General features: G+C 32.0%; 1 protein-coding gene across 6 annotated transcripts in view; it reads left to right on the top strand.

Moving 5' to 3' along the window:
• The window catches only part of LOC128244897 (ligand-gated ion channel 4-like), a 109,398-nt gene that overhangs the window by 37,685 nt on the left and 52,106 nt on the right, over window positions 1-19,607 (top strand). Inside the window, exon 1 of one of the 6 annotated variants that reach the window (XM_052963140.1) lies at window positions 5,882-6,035. The exons of 3 other annotated variants lie outside the window; for them this stretch is intronic. The gene's annotated coding sequence lies outside the window, so the exon portion shown is untranslated. Of the gene's footprint in view, window positions 1-5,881; window positions 6,036-9,818; window positions 9,920-15,932; window positions 16,090-19,607 lie in introns of those variants that run through there. 2 more of the 6 variants (XM_052963426.1, XM_052963059.1) reach the window with 2 other exon arrangements.

Genomic DNA, 19,607 nt, shown 5'->3' with positions numbered 1-19,607 from the left:
TGACGTATCAGTGCCTTTACTTGAGCATGTTTTATTATGCTTAAGGTACTATCACTAAAGTCTCATCCAAAATTCACACGTTTATTCTGTTTTTATTTGTTTAACAACTTAAAAAAAACAACAGATTTTGTTTATGTTTAAGTATACTGCTTTATTGCACTCATCATGTGCAAAAAACTATCTACTGACATCATACGTCGATGTTCAGTCTCAGAAAAGATGAACGCTGAAATCAGGGACATAACCTCATTCCATAGATCAATTCCAACATTGACAGGTCGAAAAAAATGTTGGCAATACTGATTACAGGAGCAAGCTTAAATAAACACTCGCATAATAACGTAGCGACGTCGATATCTTTGCTTGTATCTTGGTTATATTTGTTTTTGTCGTCAAGTGTGCTCATATTAACCAATGCTATCACTATGTCTTCTAAAGAAGAAAAACTAAATCTTTATAAACACCCACGCATTGCAGTTGTGTCTGATCCTGCCCAAGTATCATAAACATATCCGGTGGTAAAATGATTTTAGATTGTGAGTGATTGATTATTAAATTAGTTTGTGACACTGTGGCGTGTGTGTCCGTTTTGCATATTATTCCTACGAAGTATATACGAGGTTTATCATTGTTTGTTTATAAATTTATCTCAAAATGGCATCATTTGCTGAATCAATTTATTAGAACAACGCTGTATGATAACGGTGTCTGTGTTACACGATCTTACCGCATTAACGTTAATCCAAATGTCAAGATATTTCTTCTCCAGGATAACAGCGTGTAGTGTGTATATCATCAATATGATCACAGATAGGAAGTTCATGGAACAGACATAATTTTACATACTTCCATTAGCTATTACACAAATATACCTCCAAATTGATTCGAACTCAAGTATAGTTTTGTTATCCGGTTTTGTAATGTTTTGGAATGACTTCACCATTATGTCAATCTCTTTTGGAAGATAACAGAAATATTTCAGGGAATGATTATCGTATCGCGTAACCATGATTTTTTTGGGTATATATTTGTTAATTTATATATCATTTCTTCGTGGGCTGTCTATTGCTTCAATTCAGAAGCATCCAATACATTCCAATTAAATATATATTTTTTCCAAGCAAAGCAACGGTATAAATCGCCGCAATGGCTTAAAGTGACCAATCAATTAAAATTATTCAAATTGCGTTCACTAAAATTATCTCAATATAAAGCTAAATGCATAATTACTACCAGGAGCAAACTGTTTTAACGTGTTATTCATTGAAGTATTTTCAGAACAAGAGCAATTGAACGCTTATAAGCGTTATCAGTTATAACTAAAAAAACACGTTATAATCTGATTAAACGACATCTTCACACAGCGGTTTGAATATAATAAATCAAATCAAAAGATAAAACTGAAAGTACAAAGTTATTCACCACTACGTTGCACTCTGCATTTTGCATTTAGTCGATAACATGACCTTATGGTTATATAACGTCAAATTCAGCTTGAATGAACAGGTAGTAAATAGGTATTCTTTTTGCATACCAGTATATTTATGATTTTCTTTAACAATAATGGAGAGTACAACGCTGATTTCAAAAGTAGCACTTGATTAAGGTGTCTTCAACAATTGTTGTCTTTATTATGTGTGTTGGCCAATCGCAGCGCTATACTTTAATATTGTTAACCAAACTACCATACAAAATCTTACATACTGTAAGTTAAAAATAGAAAAACATTTAAGCCAGGCCTAGGAGGGGACGTTGACAAAATTCTTGTTAGAGTATAAGACAAACCTGAACACTCTTGGGTTAATTGCGGATTGTTTATTTTAAAAACATGGCAGACTAAATGGACCTCTAGTTTTCTTATTTAAACAATGGCACTATAATTCGCCACCATAGTATTTATCATTTCCGCAAAAAGAATAGTTGCAAATGGTTTTCAAATTTCAAATACAAGTAGAAAACGTTTCAACTTGAACAAAGATAAACTTAAAAGTATCATCCTTCGCATATTGTGCACTTTAAAAATATTTATGCATTAATTCATTAATTGTTCGTAAAATTAAGTCGTTGCCACTATTTATATATATTTTGCAAGCTAATCATGTCCCCAATTGCGAGTTTTTAGCGGACACTGAACGCTACAGACTGCTTAAACCTAGCCTGCATATTCTGGATAAATAATATAATCGTTCTTAGCAAGTGCTGTTTTGAACGGCTTTAGGAAGCCATCAATTTTGTTCTTTTCTTGGTTTTTATATAAGTTTAGTATTTATTTGTTGTTTTGAATTTGCTTGTTATTAATTATTTTACTGCTTTCTTTAAATATTATAGCAGACGCAATGAAATGCAGAAAGTTTCGATTGAATTAGCCTCATGACATTTTCACATTTAATTGAACATTTCATTGATGTATCTCAAAGATATACCTGAAATTATATAACGTGGAAACATCTCTGCGAATAACATTATTCTTTAAAATATTCAGATCATCTGAAATAATATTTGATTATTTAAAACAGTAATATTAATCTTAATATCTATCTGACAGAGGTATCTAAGAAATATTGTTCTTTTTATGTGACATGTAATTGATGTATGTATGGAAATGAATTACTCAATGGAATTAAGATAAATGATCACCGTGGCATCACACCACCTTTAAACTGAGAAACTGTGGAACGGTTTGTTCCTTACCTTGTTAAGTAATTGACAATAAGCAAACCTGACAGAACTTTAATCATGATTGGGGCTCAATGTATTGAGAAAATAACAAGGAGTGCTTTTCTTTTTAACCCAGCCGATATCTTATATATTGTGCCTGTTGTTGATAAGTGGTGAATAGTAGATGTGTGAATTCATGCAATTTCAAAGGTTAAAGAAGGCTTTTGTTTTCAGGAGCTCGGAAACAAAATCAAAACAATCCTGTCCTTACGTATTAATATTTTAATTTAATTGCAAAAGTACTTCAACATACATCGACTTTCTGTACTAACAACCTGTCAAGTGTCGATTGTTAAGAAGAAATAGACAAACTTCCGACTACTCTGCTTGATCTGCATTTTTTTCATATAGATATTGTTATGTGTAACATTGGTACCAATGGTAGCGCTATAGCAAAATTTCCGAATCAAACATTAACATGCCAAAAGGTGCTTGCGAAAGTTTTAAGCAAGCAGGTTATATTTGCGATAGTTCCAAATATATAGAATATTTTATTGCTCACATTTCTGAGTATACGGTATACACACGGACTCTACAAAAGTTTAAAAAACAAATGCGTTCGGGGTCGAGAAATATAATGACAATTAATTATTCATTAAGTGATCGTTAAAAAAGGCCTATACAATACTAGTTTGTCAATTTTTGTAGTTGTCACCAAGCCGTTGTTTTCCTGCATATATTCCCTGCATTAGAAATTGCTTGATTAACTCTTAATTATCTTGCTGGTTTCTTCAACAATGAAGGACAGATTAATCAAGATAGCCGTAATTCATTTTCCATCGAATAAGGCAATCTTGCCAACAACAATTTAAATATACGGGGCAATATATTCTGAAGGCAAGATCTTTCGAAAGGACAAAATTGCCCACATTATTAGAAATGCAGTATCGGTACCATTCAGATTGCCCATTGACAACAGCGTGTTAAGCGATATTTCATTTTCAAGAATCACTTTATAACATGCAATAATCTCAAAAGATCAGGAAAGGAAAATTTCACTGTGGATCAGTTGCGCCGATCTACAATAAACATCAGCTTGGTGAAATATACATAAATAACTTAATGAATAAAAACAGTATGTTAAATTTACTGTAAATGTGCAACAAGCGTTTTTCAATATGAATGAATGCCTAGAGGCCAAAGTTTTTCTTTGAATACTAAATGTATCAAGTAATAACTATCCTCAACTTGTGGACCTCTTTGTCCAATGTTTAAGATCAGAACAAACATCTGAATGGGCATTAAATGCAGTTGCCTTCATTCTTTCGCGTTTTGTACATCAAATTTGTACTGATAATTATCTTGTAGTGTTTGATAGAATTAATTATACCCTGTCTTATGCTTCTTGATAAATGTATGAACTAAAGGTGATATTGTGATGACGCAAACGGGTCACCCCCATTCACTGCGTGTGACTTAAACAATAATTAATTGATTGATTGTTTTTGTTTTAATAATTAAACTCTGTTCTTGTTGTTTTGTAGCGATGTGGTTTGCTGTGCTTCGGTTAAGTTTGCATATATGTGCCTTCAAACAAGTTTATAGTCAATGTTATGGATGAGGGCCTCGCCATTATGTTCCATTGTAGTATTATCATCACGTTCAGTCGATGTTAACAGAACGGTACCGTTGATTTACTGTTTCCTTCATATCTGACATGCGATTAATTTAACCAACAGGACTTCCGACAGCATAGGGATATTTCTGTATAAACTATTTTCGTATAGCATAATATTTCATAGGTAACAGCTATTTTTCGACCAGACAGCTAATAACCAGTGGAAGAACGCGAACACCATCTGAAACGCTTTCCGAAATGCATTTTGTGCTCTTGTAAGATTATATTTCCGAAGGTGCACGGATAGGTAACTACTACATCACATATTTAATAATATGAAACATGATGGTTATTTAAGACAATAGTGGTTTTATAATAAGATGACCTGGTTTACTCTGGTGCAAGGATTATAATATGATGACTTGGTTTGCTCTGGCTCAAGGGAAAATGACTGCTAAACTTGTATTATATGTTTTATTTGAAGTTTATCATTTCTTTTCGCATAGTATAATGTATTGCTGATATTGTCGAACTTTCTTTTCTTTCTGAATATAATTTTAACAACAATTTGATAATACTTTATTTAAAATCAGTACTTTTGTTGTATGAATTACTGACTCCTGGGGTCGAAACGCACATGTCTAATTTTTGTTCATTTAATGATAAGTGATATAATTAAACTTGATCTTTTTAACCTTTCATTTACAAGAAAAATCCGAATGTATCCATTCGCTCTCTTTTTGACCGAAATAATCTGTAATGCGTGTCTCACTACTGTAAGTAAACCATAAATCAAATATTAACCACCGAATTCGTAAGACAGTCATAGTAGAGATGGACGCTGATAACAGGGGCATCTCATTATTTTATTGAATCTGTGGATATATTCATATTTGACAGGGCGAAATCAATGTTAGTTATAATGATAACATTAACACGATTGCATGAACACTCGCATACTCCTTGAGACATACGTATTTTTTTTTTATTTAATGTAACCGAGATGTTTGCTTAATAATAAAAAATATATCAACTCAAACCAGCTAAAATTGTTTGCGAAAATTTAATACACTAAACGTTCTAGTTTAAGCGGCAAATACATGTCGCAGTCTTACTGCTATAATATATGAATAGGTCATTTTACTAATACAAATGTATAAACAAAAATATCCAGCAGTGATATTGGGCGACGTTAAAAGAGCATTATTTTCTATACCGGAACGAGAGCAGATGCTCAACATAAACTCACTAAGTTTAATATATAATATTTTAGTTATGCGAGTGTGAATGAAGTGATCAGAACAATAAAAAAAGATCTATTATGTGGATTCGTACTCCATATATCATTCAAAAATACACTTTTAAATGGCAAATATGAGTAATACACAACAAAGACTTTATGTTTCATTAAAATAGATAAAACAGGATTATCTAATATTGCTTTTTTTACACACGATATTGGCGCTTAAACACGCAATAAAACAGCTTGTAGGCAAACTATTGGACGAGCTTACTTGCTCAGACGTAAAACCAATACAGCTGAACAATCAACCAAGGCAAACGTTAAGGCCTATATCCCTGTGATCACAGTCTTGTCCCCGATTCCGTTTGCCTTGCATCGAACTAGTTCAAACGTTTGAAATAAGTTTGTTATCTTCATTATCATTTTTTTCTGATTCTAGAGGAGTGTTGAATTTGTGCGTGAATTGACGATAATATCTTGGAATTTACTACATCGGATTCCCTATCTCGTTGATAAGTAAGTAAATACGGTACTGTTTTTATGATTGATCTAACATATATCATGTTAATTATATTAAATACATCTTTACAAACATGTTTTTGAAAGTGCACATTTACTCAGATATTTCTATACCGGTTTAGCCAACAATAATAAGCAACTTTCGGTAGAAGTTTTGGCAATTCGATCAATATGTCCGTAATAGAGACGCCATCATACATTCTATTAGGGCTTAGGACCCGTTTTATTAACCTTCGTCCTAAGAGCGGAGTATGCCATTACTCTATTACTATATTGGGAGGTTTACGTTGACTAAAATAAGTAACGAGACGATATTTTCGCGCAAGAGAGCTTTCGGAATGATAACATTGGTAGGTTTGATTTGTTTGGGGCCGCACATGATTCAATGGTACTCTTAAGAATCAGAATTAAAGTCAAGTATTCGTAACTCTTTTCCTAAACGACTGGGGTGGGGTGTTAACAAAACAAAATGACTAGATAATATTTTACCGGAATGTTAAAGTCAAGTATTCCTATCGCCAATTATACTAAAAGGTTATACCTCATAAGCTTACTTCTAAAACTGTGTAGGATTTAAACATATACGCGCAAACTTCTTTCGCGAAAGAATATGGACGTTTGTTTGTCATTTTTAAGGAACATTATTGTTTAAAACAAATTTAAAACAAATTCATGGAATAAATGAACAGAATTTCTATGAGTGTCAGTTGTTCTGAACTATTGTATTACTTCTCGATGATGGAAGGTAAAAACGTTGCGTCTCATGCGAAATGGACTTCATGCAAGCCACTTGACGTAATACAACCCCTAGATCAACAAACCCCTAAAATCAATCGTTTTACATCAAACCTTTATTTTGAATTCAGTTGATTGAACTTGAATATAACTTCATGGATTGTGTGTTTACCTTTCCAGAATAAACAACAAAAAGCGTTATACCTTTGCTGACAAGTAGATGTACATGTATTTAACTATCACGATAATTGGTATTTAATTTGACTATGACAATTTTAAGAATATGACTCAATATTGAAAAAAAAAATATTGAGATCTTTTATAGATACTGGTCTGACACCACATTCATCATCCAACTTAGATTGTATTTCAACTGTTTAGAGACTTGCCGTTTTCTAATCTGAATTAACATTTACGATGTTTGCGCAACACAATTATATAACTTTCTTAATTATGACATCATATACGTACATTTCATGGTAAATAAATGAATTTTAAATAAAAGCAAAAATGGACTTTCTCACTATTTTCTTTTCACTGATACTAATGACTTCAACCCAAGAGCAGGGAAGTGAATTCAGAAATCAATCAAATGTAGATATCTGTAGATAACAGGTCCTGTCGAACCAAAGTTTGTCTAATCTTCATAATGTAATTGTCAATTTTTGATTTACCATTTTAATAATGTTCTTAGCTTCTTCTTGAAAATAAAATTTGTTACATTCCATTGTTTTGTTGTTGCAGAAAATGACAAATTTGTAAAACCCAAAAATCTTAAAAAACGTGTATTGCTCTGTTTCTGGCACTCTTCAGTAAGAATTATTCTTAGTCAAAACTCCAGATTGTAATCATATAAAGTCAATATTGATAATAATGCTTCCTCCTCCGCTTTTGACATACGATAGATGGACACAACGTGCAGACTTGTTGATTTTTTCCAACTTGTTTTCAGCGATCAGATAGTATAATCTTTCGACAGATTGTTCAGAATCAACAAAAATAGTTCAATTGAGCAAAATTATCAAACAACCAGTATGAGTACGCCTTAAATTTAATACTTAGGAAAAGAATAAATACATGTGAGGTTCGCGAATAGTTTGAGAATGACAATAATCTAAAAGGTATAAGCTTTAACAAATGTTTCATATTGACCTTGGATGTAATTTGTTCATCCAATACGATCAGTAAAATCACTTACCGTTATGCAAATTGGACAGCATGGAAGTGTCGCTCAAGTAGAAGTGAATAATCTCCTCCTTTGGAAAACATATTCACGAACTAATGACAGATCAGTTCAATTTCCAGATGTATTTTATGGATGTCGTTCCTTGAAAATTGTACTGCAATTTCAGTGACACTTACTGAATCTATTTACATTGAATGTTAAAGGCAGAATTAAGCATGGAACACACATTTATAGGAATAAAATTCAAGGCACTATTCGCACACTAGAGATGAGAAAACAGATTGAGTGTTTAAGGAAGATATAAAAGAACTCAAAGTTATTTAGTCCTAGAGTTTGTTTGTTTGTTGTTGTTTTTTACATATTGATCAGTTCGCAAATCGCCTTAAGGTGAGTTATATTCAGCTCTTTCTCTTCAAATTGTTTTATTTCTCCTGCAGATTGTCTTGATATATGATTGTCTATAAGTTAAGGGAATTCAGGTATGCTAATATAAAAAACGAAGCACAACTTGACGAGGTTAAAGAAATACAATTATGCAGAACCATTATTTTAACGTTTGTTTCCACTTTGCTAACCTTATATACATTTTTCATTATAATTCAAAAATATCTTGAACGATATATCGTTTGAAACAATTCTGCTAATAATGTTCCAAACAGTGGTTAAGTCTTAGTCAGATTAAATCGCATGCACTATAATTTTGCAGATCAACATTTTAAACGTAATCCTTGACACTCCATCTGATAGAAGTATCCAAAACGTGCTTCCTTTCAAATGTAACCTATATAGTGTTGTATTCGTGAAAATGTAACACTCAGAGGAATTTAGGAAACTATTACTTTGTCATCCTTTCACCTTTAAACTGAGGTGCTACTACAGTGCCGTGGATATGTTGATACGATTCCGAAAGAATTGTTTGTCGGGATTTGGAGACTTGTGTATCAATGTATGCAAGAACTTTTAGTTATGAAGAAAGTGTGTTCTGGTTCCTATATGCTAAGTGCGATACATACTTTCAATTATTGTTTCAAAGTTTGAATGGAAAAGAAACGCTTAGTAAATTAATCAGTCAAGGCTTTAGTCTTGATTGGGGCTTAATTATTATAAAAAACTTAGCAGGGAGTATACCTTATTCCTTGTTTATTGTGCCTGCTGTTGATTATTCATGTCGAGAAGATTAACTCTAGATGTATTTAAAATTGCCTTATTCAAGAACTTTTAAAATATCCATATCATATTAGCTTAACGTTTCATGTCATATTTTGAGAAAAGTGTTATTAAATGACAGAATATATAAATTAGGGGTAAAAAGTAACTGCATATGGCACAACGTTCGTCTAAATGGTATTAAGATCATTTTGGTAATACCATGGTGTTTACTACCATGGTGTTCAAAACGTAACTGCATCTACTAGATAAATACTTTCGTTATCGAAAGCACATAATTTCATTTCACAACAGAAAGCACTTTACTGTTCAAAAATATGATTCGTACGCAGTTATTCTTTTTAGCATAAGCAATGTCTTATCACTTAATTGTTTATTTGCAGGCAATTGTAAGAACGCCATTAATAAAGTACCCAATTACAAAATTATCAGTCAAAAAATACCTTTTTAACCATAATTAGATAAGCAATATAAACAACATAAATGGATTCCGTAACTCATTTTTTTTTTGCATTTTACATTATTGGCAGAAATAATAACTACGTATTCAACGCCAATACAACCAATATAGGAAACTTGTTGTCTCAAATCCCTTGAACCATCGCATTTACTTCAAGACCACGTTCCGTGCACCGAACGAGCTTATACGCTGGGGACTTTCGTGATTTTTATCAACATTACACTTAGGTCTTATAGGAATATTGTCTGTGTTCGTGAATTTGGAATTTGGTTTCTTGGATTTCAATTGAGCAACGATTTAATCTCAGTGGATTTTCAATGCTGTTGAAGACAAGTAAGTAAAACATTACGTGTTGTTACTGTTGACGTTAATGGCTATATACGATACCTAAAATGTCCATAGAGTCTCCTTTGATTTTTTTACCTCATTTAGTCAAAATACAATGCACTGTATAAATTTATGTATGGATCTTTCGTCGTGCACATAAAATGCGTGCGTGTACATATAATGTCTTATTATTTGAACCAGGCAATTCCTAGATAAATAATACAATAGAACAACTATGTTCGGTGGAGATGAAATAATTTTGATTACAATGCTGGAATCATCCAGACAATGGTTCTATTTAGATATAAATCTCGTGAAATTTGGAAATAATCTGTTAACAACGACCTTAATATAGTGTAGAGAAAGAATTATGGAGATTATCATACCTACTGGATGATATCTGTCTCTTCAATTAAGATCATACTGTTTAATAGCAGCCGTTGGGCATATCTGTGATGATTTTGATGTATTTGTATTTATTACTTAATGTGTTAAAATATTAAATGCAAAAGTCGATATAAAAAAAGAAGAAAACATTGTAGCACCGATTTAAATCAGGAAAAAAACATAACTTATTCTTGACTTTGATGAGCAACGCTGTTGATAGAATGTCTAGATTACAGGGCTTATTTCAAACTTCTGATTTACAATAACGTTTAATAATCTTGAAATGATCTTTATTTACATTGTTTGCCTGGTGCTCGATATGTTTGTATAACTAATGTACATATAAGTGCGTTCCGGCCTACTTCGACCGGGATTTGTCCATTAAGACATGATGAGGTATTGTTTCCTGTGAAATTTTAACTCCTTTTTAGGAGATTCAACTCTTTAATGTAGAACTGTCACATTTCTTAAAAAGTTTTAAGAACATTTTTATCATATAAATCCAACCAAATGTAGGCATTAGAGAGTATAATTTACTGAAATATAAATGAAAGATTATCTTTTAAATACTAGTAACATTACGAAATACGAAATACAATGATTTAAATGATCTTCTTAATGCTAACTGTTATGCATATACATTGGCCATTCCGTTGTTACAGGTTTCTTATAATATATGCGTATATGAAACTAATGCCTATACTCAACACTGATTTCTAATAATAAACATCGTAAAATAAAAACACACTTCAAAAGGAAATGCAATAACAAAGTAATTAAGAATAGTTTGGAAACAAACAACATTATTTACAAACCCAATTTTTTTGTGATGTCTCGAACTTAATATTGACGCACAATTATGAAATATTTGGAGACGTTTTATAGTCAATAGATGAAACACACCATTATCCTACAGATGTAGGACGAATAAAAAATACTACATTAAAATCTGAAGATGTTGTTCATCGCAACTAATCGAAATCAAAGGTTCAAGAAACTATTAAAATGTAAGTCGTAGAGTATAATAAAATCTTCATTTAATGTTGCATAAACGTACACAATAAATGAGCACGAAAGCAAACTGTAATTATGTTTCCTTGTCATTTGTATTTTCAATCAAAAACCTTGAGATGTTACGATTGTATATTGATTGTGTTTTATTGACATTATTCATTCTGTTCTTCTTTTATATTTTTGATCTTAGAATATACATAAAGTGATAGTCGCTTCTGAGACAATGCAATCGATTATCAGCGACTTCAATCGTAACGATCTATTTTCGACATTATTCGATCATTGTTTCATCGCTTTTTACGGATGAGATTTTCCAACACTAAAACCTTACTTACTGTTCTAAACAGATGAAATTCCGATAGAGCATTTTCAGACTTTTTCTGATAGTGTCCCTTGAGACGGCCTACAACTCCGACAATCGTTGCATACGCTATTTATGAAATTCCAGAAGTAAAATGTCTGATTGATAACCAGGACAGATTCCAATGGCAAGTCAATCGTGAATAAATCAGATCATTATATTGTGAGATGCAGATCAGGTAATAATGAGGCATTTTAAAGTAATAAAAACTGTGTTTTGTCTTTTGATTTCACTGTAGATAAAGAAGGAAGATGTTTTTCAGTTAGTAACATTTGTTAAAATGATATAATTCCGGGATGCAACATTTGCAATCCAAGTAGAGTCTAGTCAAACGAGTATACAACGAATATATTTCCATCGGTGACCAAGTCTCGAGTTCAATTCCCGGCCGTGTTGTACCACAATACCCGTACATTTGTAGTTACGAATTAAATATTTGGGAAAGTGTGTGGCTGTGGGCTAGTTTAAACCGCAAATAAACCGTGCTGTTTGAAATTTTGTCTCTTGTTCAATGACCGTTGGGCCTTAGCTTTTTGCCTCTTAACAGCGGATTTGATCAAATTTAGTTTTGTTTTATTACATTATTAAGGTATCTGATGGTATTTTTTATGCCTGTTGACAACAAAATCATTTGAAAGGCTATTGATTACTGAATACTAATATTTAAAATAAATGTACGATCATACATAATTTATCACGGTAGGGCAATATGTATTTTTTCAAATTAAATCGATATTGAAATGATCGATTATTCAATAATTGAAGCTAAAATCAACGTGTTTGCAATATTCTAATCGAAATTATTATTTACACCGTTTTTTCAGATAATGTTATTTGAGGCGGGAACTTACGCTGTGTTCTTATTTTTTACCTTGCCAATGGAGTCTAATAAACATAGTTGTTCCACATTCAGATAGCGGTCAAAAAGTTCAGAATGGGCATTATGTCATTTAGATAATGAAAAGGGCCTAGGCTTGACATACAGCAAAATGTATGTTCAATTTGCTCGGTTGAATTTTGAGAATAGCTGTTTTTCTCGGTGAACGATAAAAATCCAAACAGTTGAGGTATCAGTGCATTATTTAACTATAAAGAAAAAAATCAAACTTCATGAAACCCGCAGTATGAAGTTGTGTCTGATCCTGCCACAGAATCATAAATATATCCCGTGGAAAAATGAATTGAAATTTAGAGAGATAAATTACCTTTTGTGACACTGTGGCTTGTGTTTTTGCTTTGCACGAAAGCTTATTATTCCAACGAAATATAAACCTGGTAAATCATTGTTTCGTAGTAAGTTCCTCCCCAATTGGCATCGTGTGCTGAGGCAAATTATCAGAAAAGTACTGTATGATTATGGTGTCTGTTTTACACGATTATAACGGATTAACGGTAATTCAAATAAACATTTCCAACTATTCACAACATCAATTGAAGGCTTACGAGCCTTATATGTAATCACTCAACATAAAAACATTAAAATCTAATTTAAACGACAACTGCACATATCGGTTTGAAAATAGCAAAACAACTTAAAAGATTAAACTGAAGGTACAAATTTCAAAGGTCGTTGAGGTACTCTCGAGTTCGTTGTACTCTGTATTCTGCATCTTGTCGATAGCATATCCTCATGGCTAATAATACAATGATAAAATCAGCTTGTTTGTTCATGTTATGAACAGGTATTCTTTTTGCAAACCGGCATATTTATGACTTTCATTTACAGCTATGGAGAGTAGAGTACAACGCTGATTTCAAAGACACACTGCAATAATTTTTATCAACAATTGTTGTCTATATTATGTGTTTCGGCAAATCGCAGCGCTATACTATCAAATTGATAACCAAACTACAATTGAATATAAAAAGTTCTCACAAACTGTTAGTTTAAAACTAGGAAACCACTTACGTCTGTGCTAGGAAGGGACGTTGACAGAATTCTTGTTCGTGTAAAGTACATAATTGAACGCTTTTGTGTTAATTGCGTATTGTTCGACAATAAAAAAATAAAATAAAAAATATGGGAGATTAGATGGACCCTATTTTACGTATTAAAACAATGACATTATAAATCAACACCATAGTATTTGCGTGCAAAAAAATAGTCTCACATGTTTTAAAAAATTACAGATACTCGTAGAAAACGTTTAACTCGAACAAAGATAAACTTAAAAGTATCATCCACCGCAAGGTGTGCGCCATTAAGAAATATTTATGCATTATTTCATTAATTGTTCGTAAATTAAAGTTGTTGCCACTATTACTATTTATTTTGCAAGCTAATACTGTCCTCTAATGCGCGTTTAAGCGGGCACTGATCACTAAAGAATGTTAGCCTAAATCAAACCTACATAATTTGGATATATAACATAGTAGACGCAATAGCATGCAGACAAGTGTTTCGTCGTATTAGCCTTATCATATGTTCCATTGAACGGACCATTTCATCACTGTATATCATAGTTATACCAGAAATTATTTATAGTTGGAAATAACTCTGCGAATAACATTATGCTTTAAAATAGTCTCAGTCAGATCACAACCTCCGAAATAATATTTGAGGATTTAGAAAATAATATCAATCTTGATATCTGTCTCGTAGAAGTGTTTGAAACATTATGTTCTTTTTATGTAACCTGTAGTGTATGCATGTATGTATGGACATATATTATTCAATGGAATTAAGGTAAATTAACACCGTGGCATCACACAACCTTTAAACTGAAAAACTGTCTTGTTGTATGGGAACGTTTTGTTCCTTACCTTGATGATTTGTTGACAATAAACAAATCTGTCAGGACCATTTGTGTACCATTGGTACCAGCAGTATCGCTATAGCAAAATGTTTCCAAATGAAACTTAAACATGCAAAAAGGTGATTGCAAAAGTATTAAGCAAGCAGATTATATTTGCGATAGTTCCAAAGATATGGAATATGTTATTGCTAACAGTTATGAGTATAGGGTAAACATACGGAGTCAAGAAATAGCATAAATCAAATGCATTAGCGGTAGAGAAATATAATGACAGTTAATTATTCATTAAGTTATCGTTCAAAAAGAACTCTTCAAATACTAATGGTTGTAGTTGTTACCAAGGCGTTGTTTTCCTGCATATATTCCCTGAATTTGAAATTGCACGCCTACTTTATTAAATCTTAATTAACTTGCTGGTTTCTTCAACAATGCAGGATTAATCCAGATAGCCGTAATTCATTCTCCATCAAATAAGGCAATCTTGCCAACAACAATTCAAATATATGGGGCCATATATCTTGAAGGAAAGATCTTTCGAAAGGACAAACTTGCCCACATTATTAGAAACGCAGTCTCGTTACCATTCAGATTGCCAATTGACAACAGCGTGTTAAGCGATATTTCATTTTCAAGAATCACTTTGTCACATGCAAGAATCTCAAAAGATCAGGAAAAGTAACTTTCTCTGTAGACTTGTTACGCCGATCTACAAACAAACATCAATTTGGTGAAATATACATATATAAATTCATGAATAAAAACAGTATACGTAAGTAAAATTTACTGTAAATGTACGACAAGCGTTATTTAATATGTATAAGAGGCCAACTAAATATAACAAGTAATAACTATTCTCAACTTGTGGACGTACTTAATTTTTGTTTAATGTAACAGAGATGTTTGCTTGATAATAAAACTTATATCAACTCAAACAGTTGAAATTGTTTGCGAAAATTTAATACAACAGACGTTCTAATTTTGGCTGCAAAGACGGGTCGCAATGTTACTGCTATAATATATGAATAGGTCATTGAATTAATATGACAAAAATATGCAGTAGTTATGTGATACTGTTGCGACGTCAAGAGTGCATTATTCTGTGTGCTAGAACGAGCGCAGATGTTTAACACAAACTCACTAAGTTAAATATATAATATTTATGTTATGTGAATGTGAATGAAGTGATCAAAACAATAAAAAGTAAGATTTATTACGCGGATTTGTACTCCGTGTATCATTCAAAAATACTTTTTTTAAATGGCAAATATGAGTTATACACAATAGGTACTTTATGTTACACTAAAATAGATGAAACAGGATTATTTAATTTTGCTATACACTCGAAATTGGCGTTTAAACACGCAATAACACACTTTGTAGGCAAACTATTGGACGTGCTTACTCCCTGAGACGTAAAGCCAATACAGCTGAACTATCAAACCAGGCAAACGTTAAGGCCTATATCCATGGGATCACAGTCTTGTCCCCGATACCGCTTGCCTTGCATCGAATAAGTTTAAACGTTTGAAATTAGTTTGTTATTTTCACTATCGGCTTTTCCTGATGCTAGAAGAATGTTTTATGTGTGCGTGAACTGACGATATTATCTTGGAATTTACTTCATCGGATTCTCAATGTCGTTGATGTCACTTAATTGAGTAAGTTAATACGGTACTGATGATTGATCTAACATGTATATTGTGGATTATATTTAATATATCTTTACAAACATTCATATAAGTAAAATTGTGATATGTTTGTTTATGTTTTTAAGAACAGGAAATATCGCATTGAACAATATTTTTTTTTGAACAATTTGAGATATAAAATAAGACAAATACGACTAGGATTTGAGACAATTACCGTGTATGCATATGCGTGTACATAGCGTTCTATTTACATTGTTCTAGCTATTTATCTGGAGAAAGAATAGAATGTCGTTTGCATGAACCGATCGACGTCATGACGTCATTATTTTTTTCATTGCTGCACTCTGATTGGATAAGGTCGGCTTCCAATGTAAAACGACGTTCCGAATATCTGCTGTTCCTTTTCGCAGACGTATTAAGTCAATGATAGATGGATCATCATGATTTTGCCTGATATTGTTTACATATTATATTAAAGCAAACACTCGAAAGTGAAAATATAAGGATTTATTTATAGTGAACTATTCTTTCATACAAATTAAACGCTCGAGTGCGATTTGGTTGGGATCCAAGAGGACTTGCAAAATCGCGCCTGAGCATTCATATTTAGAATAACCACATGAACGCAATATCAACTACGAACAAATTATTTATCGTCACCACACGTAATTTCATTCTTTATCTATTTAACTTAATGAATAACCATACCATAGTTTAATGCAAGCGCAACGTTTTTTAACAGAATGCAAGTTTTAACGTGTAATATGGGACCCATTTCTTGTATAAGTTTATAATCATATTCTGCTCAAATATAGGGTTTTACAGTTTGTGGCAGGTGTGATTATTTTATCAAGTGTTATTTATCAAAGAATACCATCTGCCATGGGTTTTAGTTATAACTACGTCGTAATGTTCATGTTTTTGAAAGTGCACATTTACTTAAATAACTAATCATTTCCATACCGGTTTTGCCTACAATAAAGAACTACTTCGGTAGAAGTTTTGGCAATTCGATCAGTATATCCGTAATAGAGACGCCATCGAACAATGCAAATTATTCAAGTTATTAGGGCTTAGGACCTGTTTTATTAACCTTCGTTCTAAGAACGGATTATGCCGTTACTCTATTTCTATACGGTGAGGTTTCCGTTGACAAAATCAAGTAACGAGACGATATTTTCCCGCAAGAGAGCTCTCGGAATGATAACCTTAGTAGGTTTGTTTTGTTTGGGGCCGCACATGATTTAATAGTTCCCTCAAGAATCAAAATTTTAAAATCAATTATTCCTAATGAACAGAACTGACGGAAGTACCTATCGCCAAATATACTGAAAGGCTATACCTGTTAAGCTTCCTTCTAAAACTTAAATTAATTTAAACATATATGCGCAAACTAATTATGCAAAAGAACATGTTTTTAAATGACATTATTTTTTAAAACAAATAAACAATAACCTCAATGAATAAATTAACATAATTTCTATTATGTTGTCAGTTCATCTGTGCTATATTGTATTCATTCTTGTTGCTGTCAGATAAAAACGTTTCGTCTTGTGAGAGATGGATTTTATGCAAGAAACTTGAAGTAATACAACCCCTTGTTTTGCAAACGCATACGATCAATCGATTTGCATCATACCCCTTATTTTGAATTCAATTGATAGGACTTGATTATAAGTGCATGGATTGTGTGTTTAACTTTCTAAATAAACAGCGAAAAATGCGCTATTCATTGGCTAACTTCTGGATGTAAATACTACACTGATTGGTATTAAATCTGGTTATGACAATTTTAATGACTAAATGTTAAAAATAATTTATAATAATATTAAGATCTTTTTTTTATTAATACTGACCTGATACCATACACTATACATTAGTTATTAAGTTTACGTATGATGTTTGTGCAACACAAATATATAACATTCGAAATTATGACATCATTTATGTACACTTCATGAGAAATAAATGAATTGATAATCCAATATACAAAAAACAAATTACACTATTTCTTTTTACTTAAACTAATGACAGCAACCCAAGATCAGGGAAGTGAGTTTGGAAATCAATCAAATGTAGTGATCTAACAGATTCTGTCGAAACAACGTTTGCCTGATCTTCAAAATGTGATTGTCCATTTTTGATTTACTATTTTAAAATCGTTCTTAGCTTCTTCATGAAAATAACATTTGTTACATTCCATTGTTTTGTTGTTACAGAAAATGATTAATTTGTAAAACTAATATGGCAATATGCGCATTTCCGGCGTACTTCGGTAGAGGTTTTTTATCAGTAAATATTTTAACCTTAAAGTAGTTTGTTTCGACGCAATAAGTTTGATCTTGTAAACATATTGAAGAAATGCATAAATTTGGAAATTGCATGCTCAAGTCCGTTAATCAATACAAAACGCTTAAACAGTTTCTTGAAAAAAGGTGTATTTCTCTTTTTCTGACACTCTTCATTAAGAATTATTCTTAATCAACACTCCAGATTGTAAATACATAAAGTTAATATCGATAATAATGCTTCCTCCTCCGCATTTGACATACGATGAATGGACACAAAGTGCAGCCTTAATACAAAAAAAAATTGCCTTGTTTTCAACGACCAGATATAACCATTTCACAGATTGTTCATAATCAACAAAAAATAGTTCAATTGAGCAAAATATTAAACAACCAGTATGATTACGCCTTCAATTCAATAGTAACAAATGAATAACTGCCTTTTTAAAACAAAAATGTAAGGCTCGCGAGTAGTTTGAGAATGACAAGAGTCTAAAAAGTATTATCGTGAGCAAATGTTCCTTGGAATATGGACCTGCAAAATAATGTGTTCATCCAATACGATCAGTTAAATCACTTACCGCTATTCAAATCGGACACCATGGAAGTGTCGCTCAAGTAAAAGTGAATAATCCCCTCCTTTGGAAACATATTCATGACCTAACGACCGATCAGTCCAATTTCCGTATGTATTTCATGGATGTAGTTCATGGACCATTGTACTGCAATGTCATTGACATTTAAAGAATCAATTTGCATTAACTGTTTAAGATGGAATAAAGCATGAAACATATATATATATATATATATATGAAAAGTAAATATTCATATATCAAGACTATCTGCATATATATATACAGAAAATGTGCTCAAGGCACAGTGGGAATTGAAGAGATAAGAAAACAAATATTAAATTTAAAGGGTAAGAGAAACATACAAATAAACTCAAAGTAATTCAGTCAAAGAATTTGTTGTTGTGTTTTACATATTAATCAGTTGGCAAATCGTCTTAATGTGAATAGCTTCAAACTCCTTTCATTCAAATGTTTTACTTCACCTGCAGATAGTCTTGATATATGAATATTTACTTTTCAATGGAATTTAGGTGAAAATATGGCAACATGAAAAGCACGGCACAACTAAATGAAAAAGGTCAGAAAAAAGTTAACCTTACTTACATTTTAATAATGTAACTTTAGGATATACATGGAATTATAATATATCGTTTGAAATAACTCT

This window comes from Mya arenaria, chromosome 1 (genome assembly GCF_026914265.1).
Source record: "Mya arenaria isolate MELC-2E11 chromosome 1, ASM2691426v1".
NCBI classification, from domain to species: Eukaryota; Metazoa; Mollusca; class Bivalvia; order Myida; family Myidae; genus Mya; species Mya arenaria.
The sequence above is the reverse complement of the archived record's forward strand: the minus strand, read 5'-3'. Positions and strand labels throughout refer to the sequence as shown.